Below are 18,188 nucleotides of genomic sequence, written 5' to 3' on the forward strand. Positions count from 1 at the left end.
GAATCTGAATAACTCCTCCTTTAGGGCGCAAGCAACTCCCCTCCCCCTTGCAGTCTTTCCAATTCACGATACAAAAAGACGGACAGGACAGGTTGCCTGACTTTCCGTCACTGCCACCCTTTGCCATCCTTACCCGTAGAAAGCCCTTTCATCATCCCCAAACCCTAATCTTTTCCCTTTCCTTCCCAGCCCCCAAACCCTGCCCTCTGTACCTTTCTCACCACCCGCTTCCCTTCTCCTGTCATCCCCCTACCACCCGGGAAAAAAAGAGATTGCCCCCTCCTTCCACTAGCCCACCCTCCCACCCAAAGAACAACTTCTTCTGCGCAGCTTGTTTTCTAGGCAGCAGCGCTATTGTGATGTCATCGGGGGGCATTGTGACAAGCCGCCAGTGTTCCGTCTCTTCATGTTGTGCACAGTTCAAACGGAAAATACATCAACAGGCAGACTACAGAAAAGCTTACTATCAAAGGTTAGAGGGGGGCTTTCTCAGAGGGCTTTTTACAGTTTTTCTATTCCCAATTAGCCGTTTAAGTGTACTTATTGAAAGTAGTAATTCTTTCATAGGCCGCCCTTTCTTAGTATTTGACGTTCCTTATATTGCGGTATGAGGCTTCGCAGTAGGTTGCAAACATTCATCACCCATGACTGTCCCCAATTGAGCTCAGAAGCTCAATGTCTATCATGACCTCTCTTTTAGAATGTCCAAGAGCAAGCAAACTATTCCTCCAGGAGAGGGCGCCAACAGACTACTAAAGAGATCATCATTACTCAAAGAAAACCCCAAAAACCAATGCATGATAGGAATAAACAGGTAACTTTCTTTGGAGTGGAAGCGGAGAGATCGCACCAGATGCCAATTCTAGATGTTATCACACCTGTGGTCACTGCAGCAGCAGGTGAATCCACTTTGTCCAAAAGGGATCTATTCCATTCAATTGCAAATGATCTAGATAAGACAGAGAACTGCAGCACGGGGACATAGCCGAGTTGGTCAGGTTGAGTGGTGATGAGTTTGCTATTTGGATGAATAAAGAAAGTCAAAAGTGTGAAAGATAAAAAACAAAAGGAGGAAGTGTGAAAAGTGAATGGGCCAAATTGAGGTGCATATGAAGACGTATGCTTTCTTCCAATTCATTAAATCGGGCTAATATGAATCAGGTGAATTGAGTTCTGCTTTTGGAAACTGGGTTAAGAAGGGGTGCACCGTTCCTGGAGGTACTGCAATACCAGGTCAATGCGTGGAGTGGACAGAGCAAGCTCTTTTTCCATCTCCCTGTTCTAAAAATCCATTTAATATATGGTCCCCAGATAGGGGACGTATCAGATATTAAACTGATAAGAACAGATACTACACTTGATCTTAGCCAAAAGGCCGAGAAGCGATAACCAGAATTGGTTTGGGCCTCGAGTGGCACCCTGGCCTATGCCGGACACATCTTAGGGAGAGAGAGCGAGAGGGAGACAAACCCACGCCTACACAAGACATTTTGTCACCCAAGCCAACCCTTGAAAAGGCTGCTTTGCAGAGCCAAAACAAGAAGAATGGTGCGTTTTGCAGCCGCCGCCCACTGCAATGAATCTGAATAACTCCTCCTTTAGGGCGCAAGCAACTCCCCTCCCCCTTGCAGTCTTTCCAATTCACGATACAAAAAGACGGACAGGACAGGTTGCCTGACTTTCCGTCACTGCCACCCTTTGCCATCCTTACCCGTAGAAAGCCCTTTCATCATCCCCAAACCCTAATCTTTTCCCTTTCCTTCCCAGCCCCCAAACCCTGCCCTCTGTACCTTTCTCACCACCCGCTTCCCTTCTCCTGTCATCCCCCTACCACCCGGGAAAAAAAGAGATTGCCCCCTCCTTCCACTAGCCCACCCTCCCACCCAAAGAACAACTTCTTCTGCGCAGCTTGTTTTCTAGGCAGCAGCGCTATTGTGATGTCATCGGGGGGCATTGTGACAAGCCGCCAGTGTTCCGTCTCTTCATGTTGTGCACAGTTCAAACGGAAAATACATCAACAGGCAGACTACAGAAAAGCTTACTATCAAAGGTTAGAGGGGGGCTTTCTCAGAGGGCTTTTTACAGTTTTTCTATTCCCAATTAGCCGTTTAAGTGTACTTATTGAAAGTAGTAATTCTTTCATAGGCCGCCCTTTCTTAGTATTTGACGTTCCTTATATTGCGGTATGAGGCTTCGCAGTAGGTTGCAAACATTCATCACCCATGACTGTCCCCAATTGAGCTCAGAAGCTCAATGTCTATCATGACCTCTCTTTTAGAATGTCCAAGAGCAAGCAAACTATTCCTCCAGGAGAGGGCGCCAACAGACTACTAAAGAGATCATCATTACTCAAAGAAAACCCCAAAAACCAATGCATGATAGGAATAAACAGGTAACTTTCTTTGGAGTGGAAGCGGAGAGATCGCACCAGATGCCAATTCTAGATGTTATCACACCTGTGGTCACTGCAGCAGCAGGTGAATCCACTTTGTCCAAAAGGGATCTATTCCATTCAATTGCAAATGATCTAGATAAGACAGAGAACTGCAGCACGGGGACATAGCCGAGTTGGTCAGGTTGAGTGGTGATGAGTTTGCTATTTGGATGAATAAAGAAAGTCAAAAGTGTGAAAGATAAAAAACAAAAGGAGGAAGTGTGAAAAGTGAATGGGCCAAATTGAGGTGCATATGAAGACGTATGCTTTCTTCCAATTCATTAAATCGGGCTAATATGAATCAGGTGAATTGAGTTCTGCTTTTGGAAACTGGGTTAAGAAGGGGTGCACCGTTCCTGGAGGTACTGCAATACCAGGTCAATGCGTGGAGTGGACAGAGCAAGCTCTTTTTCCATCTCCCTGTTCTAAAAATCCATTTAATATATGGTCCCCAGATAGGGGACGTATCAGATATTAAACTGATAAGAACAGATACTACACTTGATCTTAGCCAAAAGGCCGAGAAGCGATAACCAGAATTGGTTTGGGCCTCGAGTGGCACCCTGGCCTATGCCGGACACATCTTAGGGAGAGAGAGCGAGAGGGAGACAAACCCACGCCTACACAAGACATTTTGTCACCCAAGCCAACCCTTGAAAAGGCTGCTTTGCAGAGCCAAAACAAGAAGAATGGTGCGTTTTGCAGCCGCCGCCCACTGCAATGAATCTGAATAACTCCTCCTTTAGGGCGCAAGCAACTCCCCTCCCCCTTGCAGTCTTTCCAATTCACGATACAAAAAGACGGACAGGACAGGTTGCCTGACTTTCCGTCACTGCCACCCTTTGCCATCCTTACCCGTAGAAAGCCCTTTCATCATCCCCAAACCCTAATCTTTTCCCTTTCCTTCCCAGCCCCCAAACCCTGCCCTCTGTACCTTTCTCACCACCCGCTTCCCTTCTCCTGTCATCCCCCTACCACCCGGGAAAAAAAGAGATTGCCCCCTCCTTCCACTAGCCCACCCTCCCACCCAAAGAACAACTTCTTCTGCGCAGCTTGTTTTCTAGGCAGCAGCGCTATTGTGATGTCATCGGGGGGCATTGTGACAAGCCGCCAGTGTTCCGTCTCTTCATGTTGTGCACAGTTCAAACGGAAAATACATCAACAGGCAGACTACAGAAAAGCTTACTATCAAAGGTTAGAGGGGGGCTTTCTCAGAGGGCTTTTTACAGTTTTTCTATTCCCAATTAGCCGTTTAAGTGTACTTATTGAAAGTAGTAATTCTTTCATAGGCCGCCCTTTCTTAGTATTTGACGTTCCTTATATTGCGGTATGAGGCTTCGCAGTAGGTTGCAAACATTCATCACCCATGACTGTCCCCAATTGAGCTCAGAAGCTCAATGTCTATCATGACCTCTCTTTTAGAATGTCCAAGAGCAAGCAAACTATTCCTCCAGGAGAGGGCGCCAACAGACTACTAAAGAGATCATCATTACTCAAAGAAAACCCCAAAAACCAATGCATGATAGGAATAAACAGGTAACTTTCTTTGGAGTGGAAGCGGAGAGATCGCACCAGATGCCAATTCTAGATGTTATCACACCTGTGGTCACTGCAGCAGCAGGTGAATCCACTTTGTCCAAAAGGGATCTATTCCATTCAATTGCAAATGATCTAGATAAGACAGAGAACTGCAGCACGGGGACATAGCCGAGTTGGTCAGGTTGAGTGGTGATGAGTTTGCTATTTGGATGAATAAAGAAAGTCAAAAGTGTGAAAGATAAAAAACAAAAGGAGGAAGTGTGAAAAGTGAATGGGCCAAATTGAGGTGCATATGAAGACGTATGCTTTCTTCCAATTCATTAAATCGGGCTAATATGAATCAGGTGAATTGAGTTCTGCTTTTGGAAACTGGGTTAAGAAGGGGTGCACCGTTCCTGGAGGTACTGCAATACCAGGTCAATGCGTGGAGTGGACAGAGCAAGCTCTTTTTCCATCTCCCTGTTCTAAAAATCCATTTAATATATGGTCCCCAGATAGGGGACGTATCAGATATTAAACTGATAAGAACAGATACTACACTTGATCTTAGCCAAAAGGCCGAGAAGCGATAACCAGAATTGGTTTGGGCCTCGAGTGGCACCCTGGCCTATGCCGGACACATCTTAGGGAGAGAGAGCGAGAGGGAGACAAACCCACGCCTACACAAGACATTTTGTCACCCAAGCCAACCCTTGAAAAGGCTGCTTTGCAGAGCCAAAACAAGAAGAATGGTGCGTTTTGCAGCCGCCGCCCACTGCAATGAATCTGAATAACTCCTCCTTTAGGGCGCAAGCAACTCCCCTCCCCCTTGCAGTCTTTCCAATTCACGATACAAAAAGACGGACAGGACAGGTTGCCTGACTTTCCGTCACTGCCACCCTTTGCCATCCTTACCCGTAGAAAGCCCTTTCATCATCCCCAAACCCTAATCTTTTCCCTTTCCTTCCCAGCCCCCAAACCCTGCCCTCTGTACCTTTCTCACCACCCGCTTCCCTTCTCCTGTCATCCCCCTACCACCCGGGAAAAAAAGAGATTGCCCCCTCCTTCCACTAGCCCACCCTCCACACCCAAAGAACAACTTCTTCTGCGCAGCTTGTTTTCTAGGCAGCAGCGCTATTGTGATGTCATCGGGGGGCATTGTGACAAGCCGCCAGTGTTCCGTCTCTTCATGTTGTGCACAGTTCAAACGGAAAATACATCAACAGGCAGACTACAGAAAAGCTTACTATCAAAGGTTAGAGGGGGGCTTTCTCAGAGGGCTTTTTACAGTTTTTCTATTCCCAATTAGCCGTTTAAGTGTACTTATTGAAAGTAGTAATTCTTTCATAGGCCGCCCTTTCTTAGTATTTGACGTTCCTTATATTGCGGTATGAGGCTTCGCAGTAGGTTGCAAACATTCATCACCCATGACTGTCCCCAATTGAGCTCAGAAGCTCAATGTCTATCATGACCTCTCTTTTAGAATGTCCAAGAGCAAGCAAACTATTCCTCCAGGAGAGGGCGCCAACAGACTACTAAAGAGATCATCATTACTCAAAGAAAACCCCAAAAACCAATGCATGATAGGAATAAACAGGTAACTTTCTTTGGAGTGGAAGCGGAGAGATCGCACCAGATGCCAATTCTAGATGTTATCACACCTGTGGTCACTGCAGCAGCAGGTGAATCCACTTTGTCCAAAAGGGATCTATTCCATTCAATTGCAAATGATCTAGATAAGACAGAGAACTGCAGCACGGGGACATAGCCGAGTTGGTCAGGTTGAGTGGTGATGAGTTTGCTATTTGGATGAATAAAGAAAGTCAAAAGTGTGAAAGATAAAAAACAAAAGGAGGAAGTGTGAAAAGTGAATGGGCCAAATTGAGGTGCATATGAAGACGTATGCTTTCTTCCAATTCATTAAATCGGGCTAATATGAATCAGGTGAATTGAGTTCTGCTTTTGGAAACTGGGTTAAGAAGGGGTGCACCGTTCCTGGAGGTACTGCAATACCAGGTCAATGCGTGGAGTGGACAGAGCAAGCTCTTTTTCCATCTCCCTGTTCTAAAAATCCATTTAATATATGGTCCCCAGATAGGGGACGTATCAGATATTAAACTGATAAGAACAGATACTACACTTGATCTTAGCCAAAAGGCCGAGAAGCGATAACCAGAATTGGTTTGGGCCTCGAGTGGCACCCTGGCCTATGCCGGACACATCTTAGGGAGAGAGAGCGAGAGGGAGACAAACCCACGCCTACACAAGACATTTTGTCACCCAAGCCAACCCTTGAAAAGGCTGCTTTGCAGAGCCAAAACAAGAAGAATGGTGCGTTTTGCAGCCGCCGCCCACTGCAATGAATCTGAATAACTCCTCCTTTAGGGCGCAAGCAACTCCCCTCCCCCTTGCAGTCTTTCCAATTCACGATACAAAAAGACGGACAGGACAGGTTGCCTGACTTTCCGTCACTGCCACCCTTTGCCATCCTTACCCGTAGAAAGCCCTTTCATCATCCCCAAACCCTAATCTTTTCCCTTTCCTTCCCAGCCCCCAAACCCTGCCCTCTGTACCTTTCTCACCACCCGCTTCCCTTCTCCTGTCATCCCCCTACCACCCGGGAAAAAAAGAGATTGCCCCCTCCTTCCACTAGCCCACCCTCCCACCCAAAGAACAACTTCTTCTGCGCAGCTTGTTTTCTAGGCAGCAGCGCTATTGTGATGTCATCGGGGGGCATTGTGACAAGCCGCCAGTGTTCCGTCTCTTCATGTTGTGCACAGTTCAAACGGAAAATACATCAACAGGCAGACTACAGAAAAGCTTACTATCAAAGGTTAGAGGGGGGCTTTCTCAGAGGGCTTTTTACAGTTTTTCTATTCCCAATTAGCCGTTTAAGTGTACTTATTGAAAGTAGTAATTCTTTCATAGGCCGCCCTTTCTTAGTATTTGACGTTCCTTATATTGCGGTATGAGGCTTCGCAGTAGGTTGCAAACATTCATCACCCATGACTGTCCCCAATTGAGCTCAGAAGCTCAATGTCTATCATGACCTCTCTTTTAGAATGTCCAAGAGCAAGCAAACTATTCCTCCAGGAGAGGGCGCCAACAGACTACTAAAGAGATCATCATTACTCAAAGAAAACCCCAAAAACCAATGCATGATAGGAATAAACAGGTAACTTTCTTTGGAGTGGAAGCGGAGAGATCGCACCAGATGCCAATTCTAGATGTTATCACACCTGTGGTCACTGCAGCAGCAGGTGAATCCACTTTGTCCAAAAGGGATCTATTCCATTCAATTGCAAATGATCTAGATAAGACAGAGAACTGCAGCACGGGGACATAGCCGAGTTGGTCAGGTTGAGTGGTGATGAGTTTGCTATTTGGATGAATAAAGAAAGTCAAAAGTGTGAAAGATAAAAAACAAAAGGAGGAAGTGTGAAAAGTGAATGGGCCAAATTGAGGTGCATATGAAGACGTATGCTTTCTTCCAATTCATTAAATCGGGCTAATATGAATCAGGTGAATTGAGTTCTGCTTTTGGAAACTGGGTTAAGAAGGGGTGCACCGTTCCTGGAGGTACTGCAATACCAGGTCAATGCGTGGAGTGGACAGAGCAAGCTCTTTTTCCATCTCCCTGTTCTAAAAATCCATTTAATATATGGTCCCCAGATAGGGGACGTATCAGATATTAAACTGATAAGAACAGATACTACACTTGATCTTAGCCAAAAGGCCGAGAAGCGATAACCAGAATTGGTTTGGGCCTCGAGTGGCACCCTGGCCTATGCCGGACACATCTTAGGGAGAGAGAGCGAGAGGGAGACAAACCCACGCCTACACAAGACATTTTGTCACCCAAGCCAACCCTTGAAAAGGCTGCTTTGCAGAGCCAAAACAAGAAGAATGGTGCGTTTTGCAGCCGCCGCCCACTGCAATGAATCTGAATAACTCCTCCTTTAGGGCGCAAGCAACTCCCCTCCCCCTTGCAGTCTTTCCAATTCACGATACAAAAAGACGGACAGGACAGGTTGCCTGACTTTCCGTCACTGCCACCCTTTGCCATCCTTACCCGTAGAAAGCCCTTTCATCATCCCCAAACCCTAATCTTTTCCCTTTCCTTCCCAGCCCCCAAACCCTGCCCTCTGTACCTTTCTCACCACCCGCTTCCCTTCTCCTGTCATCCCCCTACCACCCGGGAAAAAAAGAGATTGCCCCCTCCTTCCACTAGCCCACCCTCCCACCCAAAGAACAACTTCTTCTGCGCAGCTTGTTTTCTAGGCAGCAGCGCTATTGTGATGTCATCGGGGGGCATTGTGACAAGCCGCCAGTGTTCCGTCTCTTCATGTTGTGCACAGTTCAAACGGAAAATACATCAACAGGCAGACTACAGAAAAGCTTACTATCAAAGGTTAGAGGGGGGCTTTCTCAGAGGGCTTTTTACAGTTTTTCTATTCCCAATTAGCCGTTTAAGTGTACTTATTGAAAGTAGTAATTCTTTCATAGGCCGCCCTTTCTTAGTATTTGACGTTCCTTATATTGCGGTATGAGGCTTCGCAGTAGGTTGCAAACATTCATCACCCATGACTGTCCCCAATTGAGCTCAGAAGCTCAATGTCTATCATGACCTCTCTTTTAGAATGTCCAAGAGCAAGCAAACTATTCCTCCAGGAGAGGGCGCCAACAGACTACTAAAGAGATCATCATTACTCAAAGAAAACCCCAAAAACCAATGCATGATAGGAATAAACAGGTAACTTTCTTTGGAGTGGAAGCGGAGAGATCGCACCAGATGCCAATTCTAGATGTTATCACACCTGTGGTCACTGCAGCAGCAGGTGAATCCACTTTGTCCAAAAGGGATCTATTCCATTCAATTGCAAATGATCTAGATAAGACAGAGAACTGCAGCACGGGGACATAGCCGAGTTGGTCAGGTTGAGTGGTGATGAGTTTGCTATTTGGATGAATAAAGAAAGTCAAAAGTGTGAAAGATAAAAAACAAAAGGAGGAAGTGTGAAAAGTGAATGGGCCAAATTGAGGTGCATATGAAGACGTATGCTTTCTTCCAATTCATTAAATCGGGCTAATATGAATCAGGTGAATTGAGTTCTGCTTTTGGAAACTGGGTTAAGAAGGGGTGCACCGTTCCTGGAGGTACTGCAATACCAGGTCAATGCGTGGAGTGGACAGAGCAAGCTCTTTTTCCATCTCCCTGTTCTAAAAATCCATTTAATATATGGTCCCCAGATAGGGGACGTATCAGATATTAAACTGATAAGAACAGATACTACACTTGATCTTAGCCAAAAGGCCGAGAAGCGATAACCAGAATTGGTTTGGGCCTCGAGTGGCACCCTGGCCTATGCCGGACACATCTTAGGGAGAGAGAGCGAGAGGGAGACAAACCCACGCCTACACAAGACATTTTGTCACCCAAGCCAACCCTTGAAAAGGCTGCTTTGCAGAGCCAAAACAAGAAGAATGGTGCGTTTTGCAGCCGCCGCCCACTGCAATGAATCTGAATAACTCCTCCTTTAGGGCGCAAGCAACTCCCCTCCCCCTTGCAGTCTTTCCAATTCACGATACAAAAAGACGGACAGGACAGGTTGCCTGACTTTCCGTCACTGCCACCCTTTGCCATCCTTACCCGTAGAAAGCCCTTTCATCATCCCCAAACCCTAATCTTTTCCCTTTCCTTCCCAGCCCCCAAACCCTGCCCTCTGTACCTTTCTCACCACCCGCTTCCCTTCTCCTGTCATCCCCCTACCACCCGGGAAAAAAAGAGATTGCCCCCTCCTTCCACTAGCCCACCCTCCCACCCAAAGAACAACTTCTTCTGCGCAGCTTGTTTTCTAGGCAGCAGCGCTATTGTGATGTCATCGGGGGGCATTGTGACAAGCCGCCAGTGTTCCGTCTCTTCATGTTGTGCACAGTTCAAACGGAAAATACATCAACAGGCAGACTACAGAAAAGCTTACTATCAAAGGTTAGAGGGGGGCTTTCTCAGAGGGCTTTTTACAGTTTTTCTATTCCCAATTAGCCGTTTAAGTGTACTTATTGAAAGTAGTAATTCTTTCATAGGCCGCCCTTTCTTAGTATTTGACGTTCCTTATATTGCGGTATGAGGCTTCGCAGTAGGTTGCAAACATTCATCACCCATGACTGTCCCCAATTGAGCTCAGAAGCTCAATGTCTATCATGACCTCTCTTTTAGAATGTCCAAGAGCAAGCAAACTATTCCTCCAGGAGAGGGCGCCAACAGACTACTAAAGAGATCATCATTACTCAAAGAAAACCCCAAAAACCAATGCATGATAGGAATAAACAGGTAACTTTCTTTGGAGTGGAAGCGGAGAGATCGCACCAGATGCCAATTCTAGATGTTATCACACCTGTGGTCACTGCAGCAGCAGGTGAATCCACTTTGTCCAAAAGGGATCTATTCCATTCAATTGCAAATGATCTAGATAAGACAGAGAACTGCAGCACGGGGACATAGCCGAGTTGGTCAGGTTGAGTGGTGATGAGTTTGCTATTTGGATGAATAAAGAAAGTCAAAAGTGTGAAAGATAAAAAACAAAAGGAGGAAGTGTGAAAAGTGAATGGGCCAAATTGAGGTGCATATGAAGACGTATGCTTTCTTCCAATTCATTAAATCGGGCTAATATGAATCAGGTGAATTGAGTTCTGCTTTTGGAAACTGGGTTAAGAAGGGGTGCACCGTTCCTGGAGGTACTGCAATACCAGGTCAATGCGTGGAGTGGACAGAGCAAGCTCTTTTTCCATCTCCCTGTTCTAAAAATCCATTTAATATATGGTCCCCAGATAGGGGACGTATCAGATATTAAACTGATAAGAACAGATACTACACTTGATCTTAGCCAAAAGGCCGAGAAGCGATAACCAGAATTGGTTTGGGCCTCGAGTGGCACCCTGGCCTATGCCGGACACATCTTAGGGAGAGAGAGCGAGAGGGAGACAAACCCACGCCTACACAAGACATTTTGTCACCCAAGCCAACCCTTGAAAAGGCTGCTTTGCAGAGCCAAAACAAGAAGAATGGTGCGTTTTGCAGCCGCCGCCCACTGCAATGAATCTGAATAACTCCTCCTTTAGGGCGCAAGCAACTCCCCTCCCCCTTGCAGTCTTTCCAATTCACGATACAAAAAGACGGACAGGACAGGTTGCCTGACTTTCCGTCACTGCCACCCTTTGCCATCCTTACCCGTAGAAAGCCCTTTCATCATCCCCAAACCCTAATCTTTTCCCTTTCCTTCCCAGCCCCCAAACCCTGCCCTCTGTACCTTTCTCACCACCCGCTTCCCTTCTCCTGTCATCCCCCTACCACCCGGGAAAAAAAGAGATTGCCCCCTCCTTCCACTAGCCCACCCTCCCACCCAAAGAACAACTTCTTCTGCGCAGCTTGTTTTCTAGGCAGCAGCGCTATTGTGATGTCATCGGGGGGCATTGTGACAAGCCGCCAGTGTTCCGTCTCTTCATGTTGTGCACAGTTCAAACGGAAAATACATCAACAGGCAGACTACAGAAAAGCTTACTATCAAAGGTTAGAGGGGGGCTTTCTCAGAGGGCTTTTTACAGTTTTTCTATTCCCAATTAGCCGTTTAAGTGTACTTATTGAAAGTAGTAATTCTTTCATAGGCCGCCCTTTCTTAGTATTTGACGTTCCTTATATTGCGGTATGAGGCTTCGCAGTAGGTTGCAAACATTCATCACCCATGACTGTCCCCAATTGAGCTCAGAAGCTCAATGTCTATCATGACCTCTCTTTTAGAATGTCCAAGAGCAAGCAAACTATTCCTCCAGGAGAGGGCGCCAACAGACTACTAAAGAGATCATCATTACTCAAAGAAAACCCCAAAAACCAATGCATGATAGGAATAAACAGGTAACTTTCTTTGGAGTGGAAGCGGAGAGATCGCACCAGATGCCAATTCTAGATGTTATCACACCTGTGGTCACTGCAGCAGCAGGTGAATCCACTTTGTCCAAAAGGGATCTATTCCATTCAATTGCAAATGATCTAGATAAGACAGAGAACTGCAGCACGGGGACATAGCCGAGTTGGTCAGGTTGAGTGGTGATGAGTTTGCTATTTGGATGAATAAAGAAAGTCAAAAGTGTGAAAGATAAAAAACAAAAGGAGGAAGTGTGAAAAGTGAATGGGCCAAATTGAGGTGCATATGAAGACGTATGCTTTCTTCCAATTCATTAAATCGGGCTAATATGAATCAGGTGAATTGAGTTCTGCTTTTGGAAACTGGGTTAAGAAGGGGTGCACCGTTCCTGGAGGTACTGCAATACCAGGTCAATGCGTGGAGTGGACAGAGCAAGCTCTTTTTCCATCTCCCTGTTCTAAAAATCCATTTAATATATGGTCCCCAGATAGGGGACGTATCAGATATTAAACTGATAAGAACAGATACTACACTTGATCTTAGCCAAAAGGCCGAGAAGCGATAACCAGAATTGGTTTGGGCCTCGAGTGGCACCCTGGCCTATGCCGGACACATCTTAGGGAGAGAGAGCGAGAGGGAGACAAACCCACGCCTACACAAGACATTTTGTCACCCAAGCCAACCCTTGAAAAGGCTGCTTTGCAGAGCCAAAACAAGAAGAATGGTGCGTTTTGCAGCCGCCGCCCACTGCAATGAATCTGAATAACTCCTCCTTTAGGGCGCAAGCAACTCCCCTCCCCCTTGCAGTCTTTCCAATTCACGATACAAAAAGACGGACAGGACAGGTTGCCTGACTTTCCGTCACTGCCACCCTTTGCCATCCTTACCCGTAGAAAGCCCTTTCATCATCCCCAAACCCTAATCTTTTCCCTTTCCTTCCCAGCCCCCAAACCCTGCCCTCTGTACCTTTCTCACCACCCGCTTCCCTTCTCCTGTCATCCCCCTACCACCCGGGAAAAAAAGAGATTGCCCCCTCCTTCCACTAGCCCACCCTCCCACCCAAAGAACAACTTCTTCTGCGCAGCTTGTTTTCTAGGCAGCAGCGCTATTGTGATGTCATCGGGGGGCATTGTGACAAGCCGCCAGTGTTCCGTCTCTTCATGTTGTGCACAGTTCAAACGGAAAATACATCAACAGGCAGACTACAGAAAAGCTTACTATCAAAGGTTAGAGGGGGGCTTTCTCAGAGGGCTTTTTACAGTTTTTCTATTCCCAATTAGCCGTTTAAGTGTACTTATTGAAAGTAGTAATTCTTTCATAGGCCGCCCTTTCTTAGTATTTGACGTTCCTTATATTGCGGTATGAGGCTTCGCAGTAGGTTGCAAACATTCATCACCCATGACTGTCCCCAATTGAGCTCAGAAGCTCAATGTCTATCATGACCTCTCTTTTAGAATGTCCAAGAGCAAGCAAACTATTCCTCCAGGAGAGGGCGCCAACAGACTACTAAAGAGATCATCATTACTCAAAGAAAACCCCAAAAACCAATGCATGATAGGAATAAACAGGTAACTTTCTTTGGAGTGGAAGCGGAGAGATCGCACCAGATGCCAATTCTAGATGTTATCACACCTGTGGTCACTGCAGCAGCAGGTGAATCCACTTTGTCCAAAAGGGATCTATTCCATTCAATTGCAAATGATCTAGATAAGACAGAGAACTGCAGCACGGGGACATAGCCGAGTTGGTCAGGTTGAGTGGTGATGAGTTTGCTATTTGGATGAATAAAGAAAGTCAAAAGTGTGAAAGATAAAAAACAAAAGGAGGAAGTGTGAAAAGTGAATGGGCCAAATTGAGGTGCATATGAAGACGTATGCTTTCTTCCAATTCATTAAATCGGGCTAATATGAATCAGGTGAATTGAGTTCTGCTTTTGGAAACTGGGTTAAGAAGGGGTGCACCGTTCCTGGAGGTACTGCAATACCAGGTCAATGCGTGGAGTGGACAGAGCAAGCTCTTTTTCCATCTCCCTGTTCTAAAAATCCATTTAATATATGGTCCCCAGATAGGGGACGTATCAGATATTAAACTGATAAGAACAGATACTACACTTGATCTTAGCCAAAAGGCCGAGAAGCGATAACCAGAATTGGTTTGGGCCTCGAGTGGCACCCTGGCCTATGCCGGACACATCTTAGGGAGAGAGAGCGAGAGGGAGACAAACCCACGCCTACACAAGACATTTTGTCACCCAAGCCAACCCTTGAAAAGGCTGCTTTGCAGAGCCAAAACAAGAAGAATGGTGCGTTTTGCAGCCGCCGCCCACTGCAATGAATCTGAATAACTCCTCCTTTAGGGCGCAAGCAACTCCCCTCCCCCTTGCAGTCTTTCCAATTCACGATACAAAAAGACGGACAGGACAGGTTGCCTGACTTTCCGTCACTGCCACCCTTTGCCATCCTTACCCGTAGAAAGCCCTTTCATCATCCCCAAACCCTAATCTTTTCCCTTTCCTTCCCAGCCCCCAAACCCTGCCCTCTGTACCTTTCTCACCACCCGCTTCCCTTCTCCTGTCATCCCCCTACCACCCGGGAAAAAAAGAGATTGCCCCCTCCTTCCACTAGCCCACCCTCCCACCCAAAGAACAACTTCTTCTGCGCAGCTTGTTTTCTAGGCAGCAGCGCTATTGTGATGTCATCGGGGGGCATTGTGACAAGCCGCCAGTGTTCCGTCTCTTCATGTTGTGCACAGTTCAAACGGAAAATACATCAACAGGCAGACTACAGAAAAGCTTACTATCAAAGGTTAGAGGGGGGCTTTCTCAGAGGGCTTTTTACAGTTTTTCTATTCCCAATTAGCCGTTTAAGTGTACTTATTGAAAGTAGTAATTCTTTCATAGGCCGCCCTTTCTTAGTATTTGACGTTCCTTATATTGCGGTATGAGGCTTCGCAGTAGGTTGCAAACATTCATCACCCATGACTGTCCCCAATTGAGCTCAGAAGCTCAATGTCTATCATGACCTCTCTTTTAGAATGTCCAAGAGCAAGCAAACTATTCCTCCAGGAGAGGGCGCCAACAGACTACTAAAGAGATCATCATTACTCAAAGAAAACCCCAAAAACCAATGCATGATAGGAATAAACAGGTAACTTTCTTTGGAGTGGAAGCGGAGAGATCGCACCAGATGCCAATTCTAGATGTTATCACACCTGTGGTCACTGCAGCAGCAGGTGAATCCACTTTGTCCAAAAGGGATCTATTCCATTCAATTGCAAATGATCTAGATAAGACAGAGAACTGCAGCACGGGGACATAGCCGAGTTGGTCAGGTTGAGTGGTGATGAGTTTGCTATTTGGATGAATAAAGAAAGTCAAAAGTGTGAAAGATAAAAAACAAAAGGAGGAAGTGTGAAAAGTGAATGGGCCAAATTGAGGTGCATATGAAGACGTATGCTTTCTTCCAATTCATTAAATCGGGCTAATATGAATCAGGTGAATTGAGTTCTGCTTTTGGAAACTGGGTTAAGAAGGGGTGCACCGTTCCTGGAGGTACTGCAATACCAGGTCAATGCGTGGAGTGGACAGAGCAAGCTCTTTTTCCATCTCCCTGTTCTAAAAATCCATTTAATATATGGTCCCCAGATAGGGGACGTATCAGATATTAAACTGATAAGAACAGATACTACACTTGATCTTAGCCAAAAGGCCGAGAAGCGATAACCAGAATTGGTTTGGGCCTCGAGTGGCACCCTGGCCTATGCCGGACACATCTTAGGGAGAGAGAGCGAGAGGGAGACAAACCCACGCCTACACAAGACATTTTGTCACCCAAGCCAACCCTTGAAAAGGCTGCTTTGCAGAGCCAAAACAAGAAGAATGGTGCGTTTTGCAGCCGCCGCCCACTGCAATGAATCTGAATAACTCCTCCTTTAGGGCGCAAGCAACTCCCCTCCCCCTTGCAGTCTTTCCAATTCACGATACAAAAAGACGGACAGGACAGGTTGCCTGACTTTCCGTCACTGCCACCCTTTGCCATCCTTACCCGTAGAAAGCCCTTTCATCATCCCCAAACCCTAATCTTTTCCCTTTCCTTCCCAGCCCCCAAACCCTGCCCTCTGTACCTTTCTCACCACCCGCTTCCCTTCTCCTGTCATCCCCCTACCACCCGGGAAAAAAAGAGATTGCCCCCTCCTTCCACTAGCCCACCCTCCCACCCAAAGAACAACTTCTTCTGCGCAGCTTGTTTTCTAGGCAGCAGCGCTATTGTGATGTCATCGGGGGGCATTGTGACAAGCCGCCAGTGTTCCGTCTCTTCATGTTGTGCACAGTTCAAACGGAAAATACATCAACAGGCAGACTACAGAAAAGCTTACTATCAAAGGTTAGAGGGGGGCTTTCTCAGAGGGCTTTTTACAGTTTTTCTATTCCCAATTAGCCGTTTAAGTGTACTTATTGAAAGTAGTAATTCTTTCATAGGCCGCCCTTTCTTAGTATTTGACGTTCCTTATATTGCGGTATGAGGCTTCGCAGTAGGTTGCAAACATTCATCACCCATGACTGTCCCCAATTGAGCTCAGAAGCTCAATGTCTATCATGACCTCTCTTTTAGAATGTCCAAGAGCAAGCAAACTATTCCTCCAGGAGAGGGCGCCAACAGACTACTAAAGAGATCATCATTACTCAAAGAAAACCCCAAAAACCAATGCATGATAGGAATAAACAGGTAACTTTCTTTGGAGTGGAAGCGGAGAGATCGCACCAGATGCCAATTCTAGATGTTATCACACCTGTGGTCACTGCAGCAGCAGGTGAATCCACTTTGTCCAAAAGGGATCTATTCCATTCAATTGCAAATGATCTAGATAAGACAGAGAACTGCAGCACGGGGACATAGCCGAGTTGGTCAGGTTGAGTGGTGATGAGTTTGCTATTTGGATGAATAAAGAAAGTCAAAAGTGTGAAAGATAAAAAACAAAAGGAGGAAGTGTGAAAAGTGAATGGGCCAAATTGAGGTGCATATGAAGACGTATGCTTTCTTCCAATTCATTAAATCGGGCTAATATGAATCAGGTGAATTGAGTTCTGCTTTTGGAAACTGGGTTAAGAAGGGGTGCACCGTTCCTGGAGGTACTGCAATACCAGGTCAATGCGTGGAGTGGACAGAGCAAGCTCTTTTTCCATCTCCCTGTTCTAAAAATCCATTTAATATATGGTCCCCAGATAGGGGACGTATCAGATATTAAACTGATAAGAACAGATACTACACTTGATCTTAGCCAAAAGGCCGAGAAGCGATAACCAGAATTGGTTTGGGCCTCGAGTGGCACCCTGGCCTATGCCGGACACATCTTAGGGAGAGAGAGCGAGAGGGAGACAAACCCACGCCTACACAAGACATTTTGTCACCCAAGCCAACCCTTGAAAAGGCTGCTTTGCAGAGCCAAAACAAGAAGAATGGTGCGTTTTGCAGCCGCCGCCCACTGCAATGAATCTGAATAACTCCTCCTTTAGGGCGCAAGCAACTCCCCTCCCCCTTGCAGTCTTTCCAATTCACGATACAAAAAGACGGACAGGACAGGTTGCCTGACTTTCCGTCACTGCCACCCTTTGCCATCCTTACCCGTAGAAAGCCCTTTCATCATCCCCAAACCCTAATCTTTTCCCTTTCCTTCCCAGCCCCCAAACCCTGCCCTCTGTACCTTTCTCACCACCCGCTTCCCTTCTCCTGTCATCCCCCTACCACCCGGGAAAAAAAGAGATTGCCCCCTCCTTCCACTAGCCCACCCTCCCACCCAAAGAACAACTTCTTCTGCGCAGCTTGTTTTCTAGGCAGCAGCGCTATTGTGATGTCATCGGGGGGCATTGTGACAAGCCGCCAGTGTTCCGTCTCTTCATGTTGTGCACAGTTCAAACGGAAAATACATCAACAGGCAGACTACAGAAAAGCTTACTATCAAAGGTTAGAGGGGGGCTTTCTCAGAGGGCTTTTTACAGTTTTTCTATTCCCAATTAGCCGTTTAAGTGTACTTATTGAAAGTAGTAATTCTTTCATAGGCCGCCCTTTCTTAGTATTTGACGTTCCTTATATTGCGGTATGAGGCTTCGCAGTAGGTTGCAAACATTCATCACCCATGACTGTCCCCAATTGAGCTCAGAAGCTCAATGTCTATCATGACCTCTCTTTTAGAATGTCCAAGAGCAAGCAAACTATTCCTCCAGGAGAGGGCGCCAACAGACTACTAAAGAGATCATCATTACTCAAAGAAAACCCCAAAAACCAATGCATGATAGGAATAAACAGGTAACTTTCTTTGGA

The 18,188-nt window shown here is 46.4% G+C and overlaps 11 non-coding genes across 11 annotated transcripts; all 11 read right to left on the reverse strand.

Moving 5' to 3' along the window:
* Window positions 1-1,196: 1,196 nt before the first annotated feature.
* Window positions 1,197-1,387, reverse strand: LOC142283275 (U2 spliceosomal RNA). The gene has a single exon (XR_012744950.1). It is a non-coding gene; the product is annotated as a U2 spliceosomal RNA (small nuclear RNA).
* Window positions 1,388-2,774: 1,387 nt separating this feature from the next.
* LOC142283282 (U2 spliceosomal RNA) lies at window positions 2,775-2,965 on the reverse strand. Its single transcript, XR_012744957.1, has one exon. It is a non-coding gene; the product is annotated as a U2 spliceosomal RNA (small nuclear RNA).
* Window positions 2,966-4,352: 1,387 nt separating this feature from the next.
* Window positions 4,353-4,543, reverse strand: LOC142283283 (U2 spliceosomal RNA). Its single transcript, XR_012744958.1, has one exon. It is a non-coding gene; the product is annotated as a U2 spliceosomal RNA (small nuclear RNA).
* A 1,388-nt stretch (window positions 4,544-5,931) lies between these two features.
* LOC142283285 (U2 spliceosomal RNA) lies at window positions 5,932-6,122 on the reverse strand. The gene has a single exon (XR_012744959.1). It is a non-coding gene; the product is annotated as a U2 spliceosomal RNA (small nuclear RNA).
* A 1,387-nt stretch (window positions 6,123-7,509) lies between these two features.
* On the reverse strand, window positions 7,510-7,700 carry LOC142283286 (U2 spliceosomal RNA). The gene has a single exon (XR_012744960.1). It is a non-coding gene; the product is annotated as a U2 spliceosomal RNA (small nuclear RNA).
* Window positions 7,701-9,087: 1,387 nt separating this feature from the next.
* On the reverse strand, window positions 9,088-9,278 carry LOC142283276 (U2 spliceosomal RNA). Its single transcript, XR_012744951.1, has one exon. It is a non-coding gene; the product is annotated as a U2 spliceosomal RNA (small nuclear RNA).
* A 1,387-nt stretch (window positions 9,279-10,665) lies between these two features.
* LOC142283277 (U2 spliceosomal RNA) lies at window positions 10,666-10,856 on the reverse strand. The gene has a single exon (XR_012744952.1). It is a non-coding gene; the product is annotated as a U2 spliceosomal RNA (small nuclear RNA).
* A 1,387-nt stretch (window positions 10,857-12,243) lies between these two features.
* Window positions 12,244-12,434, reverse strand: LOC142283278 (U2 spliceosomal RNA). Its single transcript, XR_012744953.1, has one exon. It is a non-coding gene; the product is annotated as a U2 spliceosomal RNA (small nuclear RNA).
* A 1,387-nt stretch (window positions 12,435-13,821) lies between these two features.
* LOC142283279 (U2 spliceosomal RNA) lies at window positions 13,822-14,012 on the reverse strand. Its single transcript, XR_012744954.1, has one exon. It is a non-coding gene; the product is annotated as a U2 spliceosomal RNA (small nuclear RNA).
* A 1,387-nt stretch (window positions 14,013-15,399) lies between these two features.
* Window positions 15,400-15,590, reverse strand: LOC142283280 (U2 spliceosomal RNA). The gene has a single exon (XR_012744955.1). It is a non-coding gene; the product is annotated as a U2 spliceosomal RNA (small nuclear RNA).
* A 1,387-nt stretch (window positions 15,591-16,977) lies between these two features.
* Window positions 16,978-17,168, reverse strand: LOC142283281 (U2 spliceosomal RNA). Its single transcript, XR_012744956.1, has one exon. It is a non-coding gene; the product is annotated as a U2 spliceosomal RNA (small nuclear RNA).
* Window positions 17,169-18,188: the final 1,020 nt, after the last annotated feature.

The sequence above is a fragment of the Anomaloglossus baeobatrachus genome, unplaced genomic scaffold (assembly GCF_048569485.1).
Source record: "Anomaloglossus baeobatrachus isolate aAnoBae1 unplaced genomic scaffold, aAnoBae1.hap1 Scaffold_5356, whole genome shotgun sequence".
Classification (NCBI taxonomy): domain Eukaryota; kingdom Metazoa; phylum Chordata; class Amphibia; order Anura; family Aromobatidae; genus Anomaloglossus; species Anomaloglossus baeobatrachus.